Genomic DNA, 18,019 nt, shown 5'->3' on the forward strand with positions numbered 1-18,019 from the left:
GCGCATAATGTGCATTTCAACATCTTGCCCTTTGTGTGAACTTTCCCATATTTCATTGAACATTTTCTCTCTTTCACTTTCTTCATTCCGTCTGGCTCTTTTTGACAGGTTTCTTTTAATTTTGTCATTAATTTTGCATGCTCCCCATAATCCTAATAGACAGATCAAAACAATTAGTAGGCCCAGCATGATTTTAGCAAGAACTCCATTCCAAATGTTGGTAAACCAGTTTCCTACCCGGGCAATTCCTTTTCCAAATTTTTCCCAGACTCCAGGTTCTTTTAGATCCTTCAAATCTGTACTATCTCTAGTCAGGTTAGTAAGCATGTTCCTAATTTTCTTACTGTTATCGGGTATATATGAGCAGCAGTGACGTTCATTAAGCATTTTGCACACACCCCCATTCTTTGCTAAAAGAATGTCTAAAGCAAGCCGATTTTGAAGAGTCATAGCTCTTTCTGCAGCAAGTTCAGTATCCATTAATAATATTGCTCCTGTAAAGTTTGTCAGCATGTTATCCACAATAGTAGACAACTTTTGAATTTTCATAGAATTTAAGATAACCCCCACTGAAGGGATTATTGCTCCAAATATGTCACCAATGACAGCAGCCACTGATTCTCGTTTTTGTCTAGAATGTTGTATTTCAGAAGATTTAGGTATTTGTTTTAAGTCATCAATCTGGTATATCTTTGGGAAGACAATTCCCAAATAACATGTCCCATACCATCCACTTGGGAGACGATAATATGCATTTAACCCACAGATGTAATAGATTCCAGGAATCGCTGGGTCTTGTCCATTTAACATGAAGGTCCATTTACTCTGAAACAAAAACACATGCCTACATTCACTCGTACCCACAAACAAATTGTCTTGATCAGATTTTGGTCTGTATATACATAGCCTACCTACGTGTAATGCATCTATAGCTAACTTGCCTTGTGTTTTAATCGCTGTGTAAGCATAATCATTTGCATAAGTACGTTTTTCTAAGCCTTTTTCTAACTTCTCTTTTAATGCTTTGCGTCTATCATCTGTGTGATCTAAAAAGCTTTTCTCCACAGGAGACAGTAAGCATGTTAAATTGTTGCGGTGCGCATAAGCTGTTCCAAATGTTAGTGTTGGCTCAAAGAATCCTCTAACTAATTTTTATATCATGCTCTTTAGCTAGCTTATTTAAGAATTCAATTACAGGTACAAAAGAAAACACAACATCCAGATTTGAATAAAAGTATTGTACATGCTCCTGATTATAAAATCTTGTTAATAGCAAACTGCAGCTAATCCCATAAGTAAGAGGGAGGCTATGATAGGTAACCCCCTCCTGCACAGATGAAGGAATTTTAGTACACACATAACAATCTTTTGTATCCATAGTTTCCACTTACTCATTTAATAAGCGATAGAAGACATTAGTAGAAAGTTCCCCTTTTGTATTAGTTCCCTCATGTAGATGTCTAGCATCCTGCTCAAATTTCTCCCACGGTGATAATTTATTAGTTGCAGTGGTAGTCTCAGGTTTTGAAGTTGCATTAATAGTTTCACTCTCTCCACGGCATTCCTACAATCACTCCCACGATCATTATTGCACATAAAACACCTATCATAAGTCCTAACCAACCACACACCTTACTTCCTTTGTTGCTATAAGCCATATTTGTATAGAATCAGAATAGTAGATCGACAATCAACTTAAGATGGCAAACTCTTTCTGCGTATTTACAGCGTCTTCTCTCACTCCAGGACCCTTTTTGTCAGCTCAGGTTAGCAGCTTGTCGCAATCAGGTTTCTATAAGTCAAATCCAGGTTTAATTGTCTCTTTCCGGTAGGTGTATAAAGTCTCTTTCCTTTTAATATATATATATTTTTTTCCCAAGGTTTCCTGTTGTTGTTTTCCCTCAGGTAACGTAGTATTGGCCAGGCACTTCTCTATCAAAACAGAATGCTAGGAATTCCTGTTACCATTCAGAGGTTGTAGCATATGCCCATTCAGGACCTGTGTACCTTCGGTTTGCTATTCTCTTTCTTTTTAATCTTCGTTCGCCTTGCTGATCCCCTTCACTCAGATCATCTGCTTGTGAGGTATCGCTTTCTTCTATTATTGTTTCGTTTGTTAATTCTCTTATTCTAAAAGGCGACTTTTCTGGCCATTTATCACCTCTATGTGTCTTGTTTCGGTGTTTTCCTTCAGGACGCTGGACAGCACCCTCCTCTTGTGATATGGTGTTTTCTCTTGATAGGCTTGGAACTTGATCAGAGGATTCTGACTCGTTCTGATTTGAATTTACCACTTCTCTGTCTCTCTCTCCTTCTTGTTCAATACTGTATTCAGGTTCTGAATTGTATTCGTCTGCTTCTGGGAGAACCTCTCCTTGTCTTTGTTCTCATGCTGCCTCCACTGAGATTGGCACTTCGTCACCTCTCTCGAACTCTCTGATAGTGTGAGGGACGCGGCTGTTCTCAGCGGGCTCTCCTGTAGTCTCAGATCTTTCTTGACTGATCTCTGACTCTGAGACTTCTCCTCTCGAAGTTGCTGTACCGGAATTTTCAAGTTCCTCTTCAACAGGACACGTTACCTTCTTTGTGTGGCTGGCATGTATGCAGTTGGGAACCCCGGCACACTTCACAGCAGTAGTGTTCATCAATATTACTTGATATGGCCCTTTCCAATGTGGCTCAAGACACGATTTTCTTACGTGCTTCTTGACAACCACCCAATCTCCAGCTTGCAGAGAGTGTCCTGGTTCGCCGATTGGTGGTAACGTGTTTGCTTCCACCTGGTGAGAGAAAGAGCGTATCACGTCAGCTAAACTTTTGCAGTAATCCAACACCATATCATCTGTAATATTCACTAGTGCATTTGCAGGTACCGCTGGTAACCTCATTGCTCTACCCATGAGGATTTCATGGGGGGACAATCCTGTTTTCTTATCTGGTGTGTTTCTCATGGAAATCAATACTAGCGGTAATGCATCTGGCCACTTCATGTTTGTTGCTGCACACATTTTCGCTATTCTTGATTTTAAGGTACCATTCATCTGTTCAACTAGTCCTGATGCTTCAGGGCGATAGCTGCAGTGTAACTTCTGCTCGATGTTGAGTGTTGCACACAGAAGCTTGATCACCTCATTGTCGAAGTGTCTTCCCCTATCTGATTCTATAGAAACCGGGAACCCGAATCGTGGTATTAATTCCCTCAGTAATAGTTTTGCAACTGTGAGACTGTCATTTCTACGTGTAGGGTTATGCCTCAATCCAATGACTGAAAACACACACAATCACCAACACGTACTTCAATCCTCCACAAACAGGCATTTCAATGAAATCCATTTGTATTCTATTAAATGGACCTCCAGCTCTTCCAATGTGGCTCAGATTTACCACTGTTCCTTTTCCATCATTCATTTGTTGACAGATGATGCATCTGTGACAAGTAATTTCTGCGGCATGTCTGAATTTTGGATTAAACCAATCAACTTTAAAAGATCTGATCATGGCGTCTCTTCCTAAATGTGCTTGCCCATGATATAATCGGGCAAATTGTGACAGAAGACTATTAGGTAAGACCAACTTTCCATCATCTGAGACCCATATATCATCTGCTCTTTGTGTACATTGCATTTTCTGCCAGGAACGTTTTTCTTCTTTGTTAGCACGGTTTTGTAGTGTCTTTAACTCATCAAAGGTATCAACCACTTGTAATGCTAGATTCGAAGTTGTGTCATTTTCAGGCTGAGGTAGCAATTCCCACTGCTCTTTGAATGATATACAATTTAATGCACAAAATCTTGCTACCTGATCTGCATAATCATTCCCCATTGACACAAAGTCTTGTGATCTGGTGTGAGCACTGCACTTTACCACGGCGATTTCAAGAGGTAACTGAACTGCATGTAACAAATATCTTATTTGTTCTCCATTTTTCACAGGTGATCCGGAGGAGGTCATAAAACCCCTTTGTGACCAGATCTGACCAAAATCATGTACAATTCCAAATCCGTATCTGCTGTCAGTATAGATCGTAACTTTCAAATTCACAGCAGCATGGCAGGCCTTTGTAAGAGCTATTAACTCTGCCACTTGTGCTGAAAATACCTTTTCAAGCCAAGAGGCCTCAACTATGCCAGACATTGTACATACTGCATAGCCAGCTCTCAATGTCCCTGTTGAATCTCTTAAACAGGACCCATCCACGAACATAATGCAATCGTTTTCTTTTAATTGGGTGTCCTGTATGTCTGGGCGAGGTTTGGTACAGAGGTCAGTCACCTCAAGACAATCATGCTCAAATTCTTCCCCCTCTTTGATTTCTGTATTTTCATTGGGAAGTAGAGTTGCCGGGTTCAGTACTGTGCATCTTTTCAGTGTAACATTTGGTGATCCCAAAATAATCGTCTCATATTTGGTAAGTCGTGCATTTGTCATGTGTTGTGTTTTTGTTCTTGTCAACAAAATTTCAACAGAATGTGGAACCAAAACTGTCAAAGAGTATCCCATGACTATGCCCTCACATTGGGAAAGGCTTTGACCAACTGCTGCAACTGCTCGCAAACAACCCGGTAGGACTGCTGCGACAGGGTCCAAAGTAGCTGAAAAATATGCTACAGGGCGATTTGCATCTCCGTGGACCTGTGTTAAAACAGACAAAGAACAAGCATCACGTTCATGACAAAACAACAGAAAAGGTTTCTCATAATCAGGCATTCCTAATGCTGGGGCCCTGCACATGCATTCCTTCAGCTCTAAGAATGACTCAAGTTCTTCTTTTGTCAAAGTGATTGTATATGGTTCATCTTTGACATCTTTCCCTGTCAATTTTATTAGGGGCTTTGCAATGATTGAGAAATTGGGTATCCATTGGCGGCAATAACCCACCATTCCCAAAAACATCCTGACATCTCTTTTTGTTGTTGGGGGATTCATTTGTATGACAGCTGTTATTCTCTCTTTTGATATCCTTCGGGATCCTTTCTCAATTAGATGTCCCAAATATTTTACTTCTTTCTGACAGTATTGCAGTTTCTTAGGTGACACCTTATGCCCATTCTTTCCCAAATGGTTCAACAATGCAATGGTATCATATTTGCAACTGTCTCTGGTTTTGGATGCAATAAAAAAATCATCAATGTACTGCACAAGAGTTGAATTAAAAGGCAGTACAAGAGGTTCCAAATCCTTCTTTGATATCTGATTAAAGATGGATGGCGACTCAGAAAATCCTTGAGGGATTCTGCACCAATTGTACACCTTATCCAGGAATTTGAAACTGAACAAAAATTGGCTATCCTCATGCAGCGGTATTGAGAAAAATGCCTGTGATAGGTCTACTACGGTAAACCATTCAGCATCGCAAGGAACTTGGAACATTATTACCGCTGGATTAGGTACCACAGGGCAACATTTTATCACAATTTCGTTTATTTTTCACAATTCGAGCTTTCCCACAGGGCTTTTTCAAACCCATAATAGGTGAGTTACACGGACTGCTCAAAACTTCTTTCAAAACTCCTTGCCTGAGAAAATCTGCAATTATCTGTGTCACTTCAATGAGTACGTCTTGAGTCATGTGATATTGTGGTACTTGTGGGAATATTGCATTTGGTCTTATCTGCACCTTGACTGGTTTAACTCCTTTAATTAATCCAACTTCCTTTCCTGTCAAGTCCCACACTCTCTCTGTTACGGACCCTTGTAGGTCAGCAGGTAAGTCGATTAGAGTGAACACTGGGAATAAAGTAATTAGAGGGTAATCTTCGCTCGTCTCCCCTCCTTCTATGAGCTGGCCCTCATCCCCTTCATCATCACTGTTTGTCCGAACTTCTATTCCATCGTTGGAACAGGTAATGGAACATTTAGTTTTGCATAATAAGTCCCTTCCCAGTAGGGATACTGGACTTGAGTTGCATACGACAAACCTATGCAGGCCTTGAAAGTTTCCAATTTCAACCTGTACTGGGTCAGTAATTGGATTTGTCAAATACTGATTAGCCACACCATCCACTCGTATAGTGCGTCCCGATAAGGGTAACCTTGGTACTTCCACACTACAGACTGTAGAGCGTGTAGCTCCAGTGTCAACCAAAAATGAAACTTTATAGCCCATTACTTTTCCCTCTACATATGGGCCTCTCTGATCTACTTCTAATGAGGCTGCAAGCCTGCACTCTTCGCTGTCTGAACTGTCATCTGACCATTCGTCATTCATCTCATTTTCACCTCGTAATGGGAATTGTTGTACAGTATTGTTTTGACTCGTCACCTGACCTGTGACCTGCTGAGGAAGCATCACCTGTTGCTGACCCATCGGGGCTAGGGGTAACTGCATTTGCTGTCTAGGCACCATAGGAATCTGCTGTTGCATTGGTTGTACTGGCACATTTTGGAAACGTGGCATTTGCATTTGCTGCATGGGTTGCACACCTGACATTTGCACCAAATTATTCTGATAGTTCTGATTCTGTTGTCTCATCCTTGGACCTTGTGGATTCTGCTGTGCACCGACACTCATACTCTGCTGAACTGTACCATCATGCACCATATTTGGACAATCCCGCTTCCAATGTCCCATGCCCCCGCACGCATGGCATGGTGACATCCTCTTCACTACTTGCCCATCATTTTGAATGACAACATTATTCATGTCCAAACTACGATTCACAAAACCTCGACCTCTACCTCTCGGCTGTACCTGAAACCCACCGTTCATTTGCGGTTGCTGGTGCATCATCTGCTGAACACCATTTCCCTGAATTCCAGCTTGTGCAGCTCTTATCTGCATCACCATCACTTTTTCTTTCAGCTTTTTCTGTTCTAACTCAATTTTGTCACTACAGTATTTCGCATACTGCAACACCTCATCAATCGGTTTAGCTTGCCAACAAATCAAATGGTTCTTAATCATCTGACCAACCTCTGCTCTCAGCCCTTCAACAAATCTGAACACAAGATGATTCATGTCCTTCGGCTCGATCGTTTCAGTACCACTGTAATGTTTAAATGCTTTTAACAATCTCTCATAATAGGCATGTATTGATTCCTTAACCTCTTGCGAAGTCCGGTCGATTTTCTGCCAATCGGTCACCTTCGGTGACACCTTTTGTTTAAAAAATTCAATGACTTTATGATAATATTTCATCACCTCTTCAGAAGGTGCTCCCGTCGCCTTATCCCTTGCCGGTTCCTTTGCGGGCCAATCTACCCCTCTTTTGCACTCAAGCCACAAATCCGGTGGAACAATAATCTCAAACAAGGTATTTAAGTCCTCCCAAAGGCATTTTGCAAGCTTCACAAATCTGTCTGTCTGCTGATACCACTCGATCGGTTTTTCTCTCAACCTCGGGTAATCATTTGTAAAGGACAAAATATCTCCCCTGGACCATGGCACATGGACTAAAACACCACCAGCTGTTTCCCTCATGGGCAGGATTTTTACTGAATCCAGATTGGGTGTAATCGCTGTTTCAATAGACCCTGGGCTATCCCTCTTCCCTTTGTCCTTTTTCTTTTCCCATCGGTTTTCCCATTTTTCTAATGCTCCCCAGATTTGCGCACTCTGCAGCAATTCTTTCAGGTGTGTCTTCATGCCTGCGGATCTCATGTGTTCAAAATCTTTTGTGTCAAAATCTAATCTGTAGCTTCTCTTCAAATGTTTCGTGTTCCCAATGTCGATATTGTATCTGTCTGCCAAGTTTGTTAATCTCTGGTGTATTTTCCCTACTTCTTTGGTAATCTTAGGGCATAAGTATCTCAGTTCTGCCTCAGTGTAGGATTCCAACCTGTTCACCCCCATTGTTCCTTCCACCAACTCAGCAGCTTCTGCTCCTAGTCGTACTAGATTCAGGTATTCATCTTGTTTTTCTTTTTCAGAATTGGCTTTGGTTACTGTAGTCGCTGTAGTCTTTTGTGATGTGCAAGTTTTCTCTAACCACTCATTTAACTGTTGTACTGTAAAACCCTGCAGTGAAATGTTCCCTGCATGTATCATTGGAGTATATGAAGTATTAGTACTCATAGTTTGGGGAATCAAGACTCCCAACCCTGCTTGTCGCATTGCCTCAAGAGGTGCCCCTATTGGACTAAGGTCCATTAAGGGTCTTGATTGTTCGGAAACCTGTCCTCCCTGGGCCATTATTTGTGGAGTTCTAATAGGCCCTTCTCTTATCATTTCATTAGTCATAACTCCCTGTTCACATGTCCTTGTTCTCTCTTGGGCATATAACGGTACTGGGGGACCAACAGTGATGGGTAGTGATATCGCGGCAGGTGTCTGACCTGATCCCAGGCTTCTAGGAGCTGCAACACCATAGGTCTGCTCTAATAATCCTGGTGCAGGTTCTTTCAAAGGACCCGCTACTGGGTTATACCCTGGTATCAGTTGTGGTGGTTGTGACACTAACTGTGGGGTTGACTCAATCTGAACCAATCGTGGTTTTGTATATATCGGGTCTGGCGGCACCACCAAGTTCGTAGTAGTCTCGAGCACTGGAACATCGGGATAAATTATTTTTATCTGTGGTGGAGGTTGTAACTGTATCGGTACGTCTGGTGCAGTAGGTACACTGTCACCATTCTGTTTCAAAGCTGTATCGCTAGTCTGTACCGTATGAGTAACTCCCTTCTCCTGCGTCTGGTTCCCAGGATCCAAGCTAGTGCTCGGAACATCGTCACTCACCACATAAGGTGGTGGTCGATCATGCAGCAATCTATCCATAAACTCCTCATCCTCTGAATCATCCTCTTCTTCCCAGGACCTTTTTTGTTCTTTATCTTTGCCTGAGTCTTTGTTAGTTTTGCAAGAAGCTTTCTTTCCCTGTGTCTCTTCTCCCTGTGTTATCGCTGGAAACAGCTTTAACCCATCTACTATTCCCCGTCTCCACATCTTATTCTCGTTGTCCCATCTTGCTTCTGCATAGGATTTTTCTGCCCTCGTCAATCTCCTGTGAAACCTTTCCTGCCTATGTTTAAGAGCCATCAGATCCCAGATCGCTAGAGCCTCATATTGTGCCGGTCTCGGAGGTGGTTTCTGTGTACTTAACATCCACCTCAAGTTTTCTAATACCTTTTGATTGAATGTCCCATGTTCCGGAAACGCTAGACACCCTTCTTTTTCTGTCAACTTGCGCCATTGTTTTATCCATAAACAAGGTGCAACACCCTTTTCCTCCATAACTGTACCCTCGGGTGGTGTAGGTTCCCCTTCGGTTGCGACAATGTACACATCTCCCCTCAAAGCGCTTTTGAATGCCTTAACAAAATTCATTTTATTTTATTTTATATTTAATCAAGAAACGGCTTAGTTCCCAGGACACTCTTCACCTGCCCTTTGCTCACCCTATTGTCTCTCACGAACGGCAGCCAATCCGTGCGCGACCCCTCTTAACATCTGACCTATCCCAGCGCGGCACCACTGACGTCACACCCATACACACTCTGCAGCTGACAAAGTCTTGCGGCTTGTCCACACCTCGCTAACTTCTTACAACTCATACAAACTAATGCAATCTATTGCAGATAAAATGACAACACAAATCTGCCGATTTACTACAGGAAGGGTAACACATTCGCTTCAGAACTTTACAGAGATTTCACTTGAAGCCTCGGCCGCTACTCTCTCCTTCTCAGATCCCACATGCGCAAGCAGAATTCGACCCGCAAATCCTTCTCTCGACTTGTCAATGACTCCCTCTAGTGCACTTTAGAGCTTGTCAAATCTCCATCTAAGGTTTCATACGTACGTTGTGACTCAAACTTGACTTGTCAACCACGCCCGATTGACCTATTAAACCGCACAGATTACAACATAAACCATAATTCTCATCCTACTCCGGAGTCTTAGACCTCAACAGGTCCGTACCTTAACCAACCACGTGGATAATTTTGAACAATAAGCGCTGCATTCACATGAAGTACGTCGACTTCCCTACTCTCATACTGTGGAGTACGCCCACTCCTGCTAAACGACACTTATCTTGGCCTAAATACACACAATCTTCACAATCTCCTGCAAGATGCATAAGCTTTGAGCAAGCGCAAAGACCCTAACCACACATACTATGGCGCCGAGAACATTCCCAACTCATCTTAGGCAGGCTCCGAGATCCCAGGAGAGCCCATGATGAACCTAGACACTCATCGTTTTGCCAAATTTCATTATCACAGAAAACAAAATTAACAATGAAAACTCCGTCCTAGGGCCCCCAAGGGCCAAACCGTCGCTCTGCTACCAGAACTGTTAACGCGTCCGTCTATGTCAATTTATACACATCAGGACTCGTTTTTAGGTCGATGAACCTTTGGACCCAGTGGTGAGTCTCAGTAAGACGAGATTACCAAACATCAAAATATATTTCACAATAACCATTAATAAATCTTCGGCGCATTCAGTTGTTCTCAGACTCAAATAACCACACCTTAAAGGTAGATTTGTGAATTTATTCCCTATTGATTACAATCTAATAATAATAATAAACTTATTAATCTCAAAACCAAGAAGCATAAAAGCATAATCACAAAGTGGCGATTACGATGAACTTTCAACAATGCGATGATCAAAATCATAGGATAGATACGAAAATGGAGAATAGACCATAGTGCATGATAAACAATAGAATATCAGTTCAGCATAGCTACATGTCAGTCATGTCAGTTCCGTCCGTCAAATAAGTACCTCATTGTAATAAAGTGAATCCACACTAGATGAAGATATGTGGTAGGAAGTATTTATTACAGCCTCAACCAACAGCCAGCATATCAACTGTCATGCAGAGTTATTAGGTTATTTTGATGACTGCATTGAGTACAATGGTAGGTTCACTGATGCTAGGATTTATGTTGCTTAGAGGGGTGATAATTTGTTGAGCTGGAGTCATCAAGCACGTTTGGGTGTCATTCTCAATCCTAATGCACATCCATCTGTTCAGGTACAATCTATTGAGGGTGACGAAAACAAGTTTGTGAGAGCTTTTAGTGAATTGCTCTGTGACACCTTAGGGTGTTTAAAGGGGTACAATCACCATATTAAGTTGAAACAGGGCGCAGTACCAGTTGTAGCAAAAGTTAGACGCATTCCCATTTGTGTCAAAGACGCTGTACAAAAAGAGATAGATAAATTGTTGTCCACTGGTGTTATACAGCCTGTAGAGGCAACGGAGTGGTTAGCTCCCATTGTTGTGGCACATAAACCAAATAATGAAATCCGTCTATGTGTGGATCTTCGTGCCTTAAATAAAGAAGTGGTGGTTGACAAGTTCCCACTTCCCAATATTGAGGAATTAGTATCATCGTTGGATGGTGCTTGTTATTTTACCACTCTGGATATGGCATCAGCATACCATCAGGTTCCGTTGAGTAAAGAGTGTCAAGAATTAACGGCTTTTATTACGCCAATGGGGGCCTTCAAGTTTTTGCGTATGCCGTTTGGGCTGGTTTCTGCAGCCTCAGTATTTCAGAGGATTATGGAAGATCTTTTTAAAGGCATTTCAGGCGTAAAGTGCTACCAGGACGATGTATTAATATGTGGGAGAGACGTGAGAGAACATGATGAGAGGGTGCATGCTGTGCTTAAAAGGATGCTTGATGCTGGGTTATCTCTTAGGCGAAGCAAATGTAAATTTGGAGTCACTGAACTGGATTATTTGGGTCATCATATTTCACGGCAGGGGGTGAGTCCTAAAAAGGATTTGGTGGACACTATCGAAATGTTAAAAGAACCGTGTACAAAAGATGAGGTTTCTTCATTCTTAGGTATGGCAGAATTTTATAACAAATTTATACGAAATTTTGCAGATAAGACAGTAAATCTAAGGAAGTTGATGTGTAAGAATGCAGAGTTTGTTTGGACGGAAGAGTGTGGTACAGAATTTAAACAAGTAAAAAATGATCTCAGGAATGCACCAAACTTACAAGCTTTTGTACCTGGGGCGTGGGTTCGGATCCCATCCTCGTCGCCAGTGTAATAAAGTGAATCCACACTAGATGAAGATATGTGGTAGGAGGTATTTATTACAGCCTCAACCAACAGCCAGCATATCAACTGTCATGCAGAGAACCCTCATCACAGAACCTCAGAACATGCTGGTTCCATGCCCAGTGTTCTGGCATGGAGCCATGTTACATCATTACACTCATCAAACCTCAAATTAGCATTAGCATGTTGGGCTTCATGCAAAACAATTTAGAACATCAATTTGGAAAACATCTAACTAAGATACCTAATTAAACATACAGCAGTTGGTACCTAGAAAGAAAGGCATATAGATTTCGTTAGCATTAATAATTATCCTCCTCGATATAGGTCAGCTTACAGGATCAGTCTTCGTCTTCAGGACATCAGATAGTTCACCGTCAATCTATCTAAATTTGGAAGCAAGGGACACTCTCCTCATAAGGAGGAAAGTGTAATAGGGCAGTCTATGGGCTAGGATAATTTTGTCTAAGTCTCAAATCACCAAATAGAGTGACAGAGTTTCTGGATGCAATCAGTATCATTCCCTATCTAATGCGTCTCGTCTCTTGTGTCATGAGTTTTTATCCCCTTTTCGTAATACATTCCCCCAAAATTCTATTGGTTAGTAACTACACCCCATTATTGGTAACCAATCAAATTATACATTAAGTAATGCATGTGTCATTTCTTGATATTAACTTGTCTTTCAATTGGTCTTCATAATCAGCATTTTCGTAGGCGGTACGTCCGGGGTTACTTCACCATCTTGGCACACGTCTCAGGTCAGAAGTTCTCTTCCCCTCGTCTCATTGTCCTTGAGAGTGTCCATTAATGTTTCGAAGCACATAACTTTATACTAAAAGCTGCTAGCATGCGGATGAGAAGATTCCTTCATGTTTCGAACTAATACAAAAAGAACAATAGCTGGGTCATGGTCATTTGCAAGTCCGCACACAGAAGAAACAGAAAAATACGCTTTAAATGAGAGTTACACAGCTAGTTTGCGACTCATGCTAACTTAAGACATACGAGTTCTAATGCATACATTTTTGATCGTAATAATGTGTATATTTGAAAGATTATTAATTATTCAACATTAGTGTTCATAAATGAGTAAATCGTTACGTTTATTAATATTTTTAACTATTAATTATTAATATTGCTTTGGCAAATGTAAGCATTTCACGTCTATAATATACGATATTTAAACTACGCTCTCTCATCTGCATATTGTTTTGGTTGCCCTTTGTTGTATAAAAACGTTATTTTAAGATCACATCATAGGTATATAAAGGAAGTAAAACACGTTTTCTATACATGTACAGGGAACTTTCATAATCGTTCATTCCAGGTCGCACCAATGATTTAATTAATTTTGCAATATATCACGCTTGTTTAGAAAACAGGAGAAGACACATGACGCCATAATGGGTACCTGGGCCCTGATTTATACTTTTTGGTGCAAAACTGCACTAACGCAGTTTTGCACCAAAAAGTTTAGCACCGGCTTGCACCATTTCTGTGCACCAGCCGGGCACCATATTTATCGAATGGTGCAAGCCGGTGCAAAGGGTAGGCTAGCGTAAAATAAAATGACGTTAGTCGGTGGGGCTGGCGGTATGGTAGAAGGGGGTTTTGCACCAAAAAATTATGTTAGGCAGTTTAGAGTAAAGAAAATGACTCTAACCTGCCAAGAGTTCTTTTCTGACATAAAACCATCCATACTACATGACTCCTGTCTTAGAAAAGACAGGAGTCATGCCCACCACCACAATGCCCAGCACAGGGGACCAGGGTCTCTTGGGCATGGCCATTGCACCCAGTGCCCTGTAGGGGGGCCCATTTCAGGGCCCTCAATGGCACGTAAAAATAAAATACTTACCTCTACTTACTTATACTTATCTGGGATGGGGTCCCCATCCTCCACTGTCCCTCTGGTGTGGGTGGGGGAAACGTGGGGCATGGGGAGGGCACCTGTGGGCTTATTCCATGTTGTTCCACCATGGAATTAGGCCCACAGGTCCTCTAACACCTGCCCTGACCCAAGCGTTAAAAAATGGTGCAATGTTAGCACCATTTTTTATCCCTCCTGTGCGTGATTTTAGAACGGGGGGATAAATATGACATTAAGGCCAAGAGTCATTTTTTGCACAAGAACACCTACTTTGCATCTCATTAATGCAAAGTAGGTTTCCATGTCCAAAAAATGAGTTTAACTCCATAAATTTGGTGCTAGATGGGTCTAGCGCCAAAGTATAAATATGGCGTTAGTCTTGCACCGAATTTGCGTAAAAAACAATTACGCCAATTCAGCGCAAAACAAGTATGAATATGCCCAAGGTTTGCTCTGGCATTGTATTGTATGAGAGGCAGCATGCAGTGGTTAAAATTTGCAGAAAGTGACATTGAACTGATAAAGAGTTGTTCCTGAGATATTTTAATGTTCCTAACACTGACAATTTGGCCGGAGCAGACTTTCATAAGCAACATCCACCTTTTCTTGGCACTGATATATACACCAAGAGGGAATAATCTTCCTAGTGAGCTCATTGGAACGCCAGCAGCTGTCACTTTTATTTTACACGCACATAATAGTGATCAAAAGCATGAGATACCATGTAAACACAGGGAGAAATTCATATATACGAGTAGGAATAATTGTAAAGATGATCAAGTAGAGGCGCAACACAACTGCTTTAAGAATAAGGATGTGATAGCAAAGTATAACAAAACCATTGCATCCCTGCAGCAATTTATGTTTTGTCTTTCTGTTTTTCTGTTGTTTTCACACTGTATTATTTTTTAAATGATCAATAATTAGCTTTTTGTGAAATAGATAATTTTCTACAATTATTTACTTTGAAATAATTACTAAAAACTACCATACTTGCACAACAGATGCTGGCTCCTGTGTAGCATTTACAGTCTAGAGGAGAGATTTAACATATTTCCAAACAAATACAAAAATCGCATACATTGCAGTGGCTTTCTTTTTGTAAAGACCCAAGGGTGTGAAAAATCAAACAGTTCCAAATAGTTCTTAGAACCGTGGAGGCAGTTGGTTGAAGGAAGAAGAAGGAACAAATGTACTCGTTCTGAGAAAATATGTTAAATGTACCATTTGGATAAGCAGGCTGTCCTCATTAGGCTGCAATGCATCAACACGGGGATTGAAATGTGTGCAAACATCCAGAGAGCAGATTTATGTTTAGTGAAGTACCTGCCAGCGTTTCACTCCTACCCCAGCAAATATCTCCAAGAAACTGTGGAAATTTCAGTCAGAATCTTCCATCCACCTTTTCCATGCACATTAATAGAAGTTATGGAAGCTTATTGGCAGTCTTAAACCAGCCACTTTAGGTTTTGAACACAACCTGTGGAGTGGAATGCTCTGACAGTGAGGCTTATTTTCTTTTTGAGAGTGCAATTGGTTGTACACACATCATCTACATTGTTCACCCCACAGACTACTCAGAAAGTGTTTTACACCCAGAAAATGCTATAACAATACTGATGGTCTGGAATGGAGATTAAAAACCTGAATTATATAATGGTGGGAAGGGAACTCTGTCACAGCGGTGACGGAGTTCACTCCTCACCAACACAGTGGCCCTCCTGCCTAACTGGACCTTAAGTTTGGCCATGACAGAAACTACTCTGCCTCCCCCATGGCCAAGCTCCTTCAATGGCACTGTGAAGGAAGGGCCATTGAAGAAATGGCTGCATAGCCACCTACCCAATTTAGACAGAAAGGCACACTGCTATTCTTTACTTTCCTTACTGCCAGGCACAACACGGAGGTAATGGACAGTAAATTTGTAATAAAGCTCCACGCAACATGGGAGAAGACTCCCATGGCGGAGGGATTATGTTGATGACGGTTCCCAACAATGCTTTTATAATTGACTACAGGCTTTGTGGTCACTTATAAATTAGGTAGGTGGCCCCTCCGTCATATTGATGGAGCATTTTACTCCATCCCCATGTGGAACATTGAGCCATCCACCTCAATATAAATTGGTCCCTTAGTTATTAAACATTGCTATGCCAGTTTTCCAGGATACATTACATTTTCAAACCAATAGCCAATAGCCATTTATTGTGGATGTGTAGAGTATGACATTATGGCCCATATTTATACTTTTTGACGCCAAACTGCGCTAACGCAGTTTTGCGTCAAAAAAATTAGCGCCGGCTAACGCCATTCTGAAGCGCCATGCGGGCGCCGTATTTATTGAATTACGTTAGCCGGCGTTAGCCGCCGGCGCCGTCTGATGTGCGTTAAAAAAAACGACGTACACCAGGCAGCGCCGGCGTAGGGGGATATGGGGCTTGGGCGTCAAGAAATGGGGCAAGTCAGGTTGAGGCAATTTTTTCGCCTCAACCCGATTTGCGCCATTTTTTTTCACTCCCAACCCCCATAGAAATGACTCCTGTCTTAGCAAAGACAGGAGTCATGCCCCCTTGCCCAATGGCCATGCCCAGGGGACTTCTGCCCCTGGGCATGGTCATTGGGCATAGTGGCATGTAGGGGGGCACAAATCAGGCCCCCCTATGCCACAAAAAAAATAAAAAATAAAACTTACCTGAACTTACCTTAATGTCCCTGGGATGGGTCCCTCCAGCCTTGGGTGTCCTCCTGGGGTGGGCAAGGGTGACAGGGGGTGTCCCTGGGGGCATGGGAGGGCACCTCTGGGCTCCTTCAGAGCCCACAGGTCCCTTAACACCTGCCTTTTGCAGGCGCTAAAAAACGGCGCAAAAGCGGCCGTACATCATTTTTTTTGACCCGCCCACTCCCGGGCGTGAATTTTGCCCGGGAGTATAAATCCGACGCACATGCCTCGGAGTCGATTTTTTAGATGGGAACGCCTACCTTGCATATAATTAACGCAAAGTAGGTGTCCACGCTAAAAAATGACGCTAACTCCATGGACTTTGGCGCTAGACGCTTCTAACGCCAAAGTATAAATATGGAGTTAGATTTGCGTCGGAATTGCGTCAAAAAAAACGACGCAATTCCGGCGCAAACAGAGTATAAATATGCCCCTCAGTTTACTAGGTGAGTTCTCAGTACTAATCATTTGCCACAAGAAATAGAGCCTGTTTAGTGAGTTTGTGTTTGTTTGTGTTTGTTTGTATTGGTGTAGGATTATGGGAGTGAGTTTTACGAGTGTAGAATGTTGGATATAGTGGGTGAGTTCAGTATAGCAGAAGCATTTAGCACATTTTTTGAAAGTTCAGAGGAATTCTGTCTTTTGTTTTAATTTACTTTATGTTGGCTTTTGGTTCTCTTAAACATTTGTCAAAAAAGCTCCCTTTTTCCATATGGTGGTTAGTGCTTATTCATTAAAGCAATGGTATTTCAGCCTCATTCTGTCATCAAGCATACTTCTGATTGTAAACTACTATTGCATAGTCGTGGGCTTACTGAAAAGTAGGCTCTGTGTCTACATGTTTGAGTAGCTGATGGATAATCTTATTTTTGTAATCAGTTTACCAGCTTCCTCTAGTTGTGCTACATTTTATTTTAAATGTAGCCAAATGTAGTAGAAAGGCTTATGTTTCACATATCTCTAATTGAATTTGTTGATGTAGGGCTTCAGTGCACCTATTCTTCGGTCCGCAATAGAAGATGGAATTTTTCTTATGCTTATATAAAGGCATTTATTTATAAATGTTTCAAATTTTGTATATGCAAAATGGGCAAAAATTTCACTTTTTCGCATTTTGCAAAATGTATCATGGTTTTTGTTAGTCAACATGATTAGAGTAAAAAGTACTCAATCACCAATTACATTTTCTCCTTGAACAAGGTATTTTTTTATGGAACTATTCTTCCTGGTGTTTTTCATGACTTTTTATCTGTAGTTTAGCTTCGTGAGGAAAATTTGATTGAGATACTGGCAAAATGTATTTTGCGTAAAACATGTAATTTAAGAACAATTGGCCTTATTTCACCCAAGAGCACACATCATACATACCCTTAATCAATATTAATCTTCTCTGATATTATGTTGTTTTCTGGAGATTAGGCTGAGACTCAGGCTTCGAAATCACAATGCTGATATTTTT

The sequence above is a fragment of the Pleurodeles waltl genome, chromosome 10 (genome assembly GCF_031143425.1).
Source record: "Pleurodeles waltl isolate 20211129_DDA chromosome 10, aPleWal1.hap1.20221129, whole genome shotgun sequence".
Taxonomy (NCBI): domain Eukaryota; kingdom Metazoa; phylum Chordata; class Amphibia; order Caudata; family Salamandridae; genus Pleurodeles; species Pleurodeles waltl.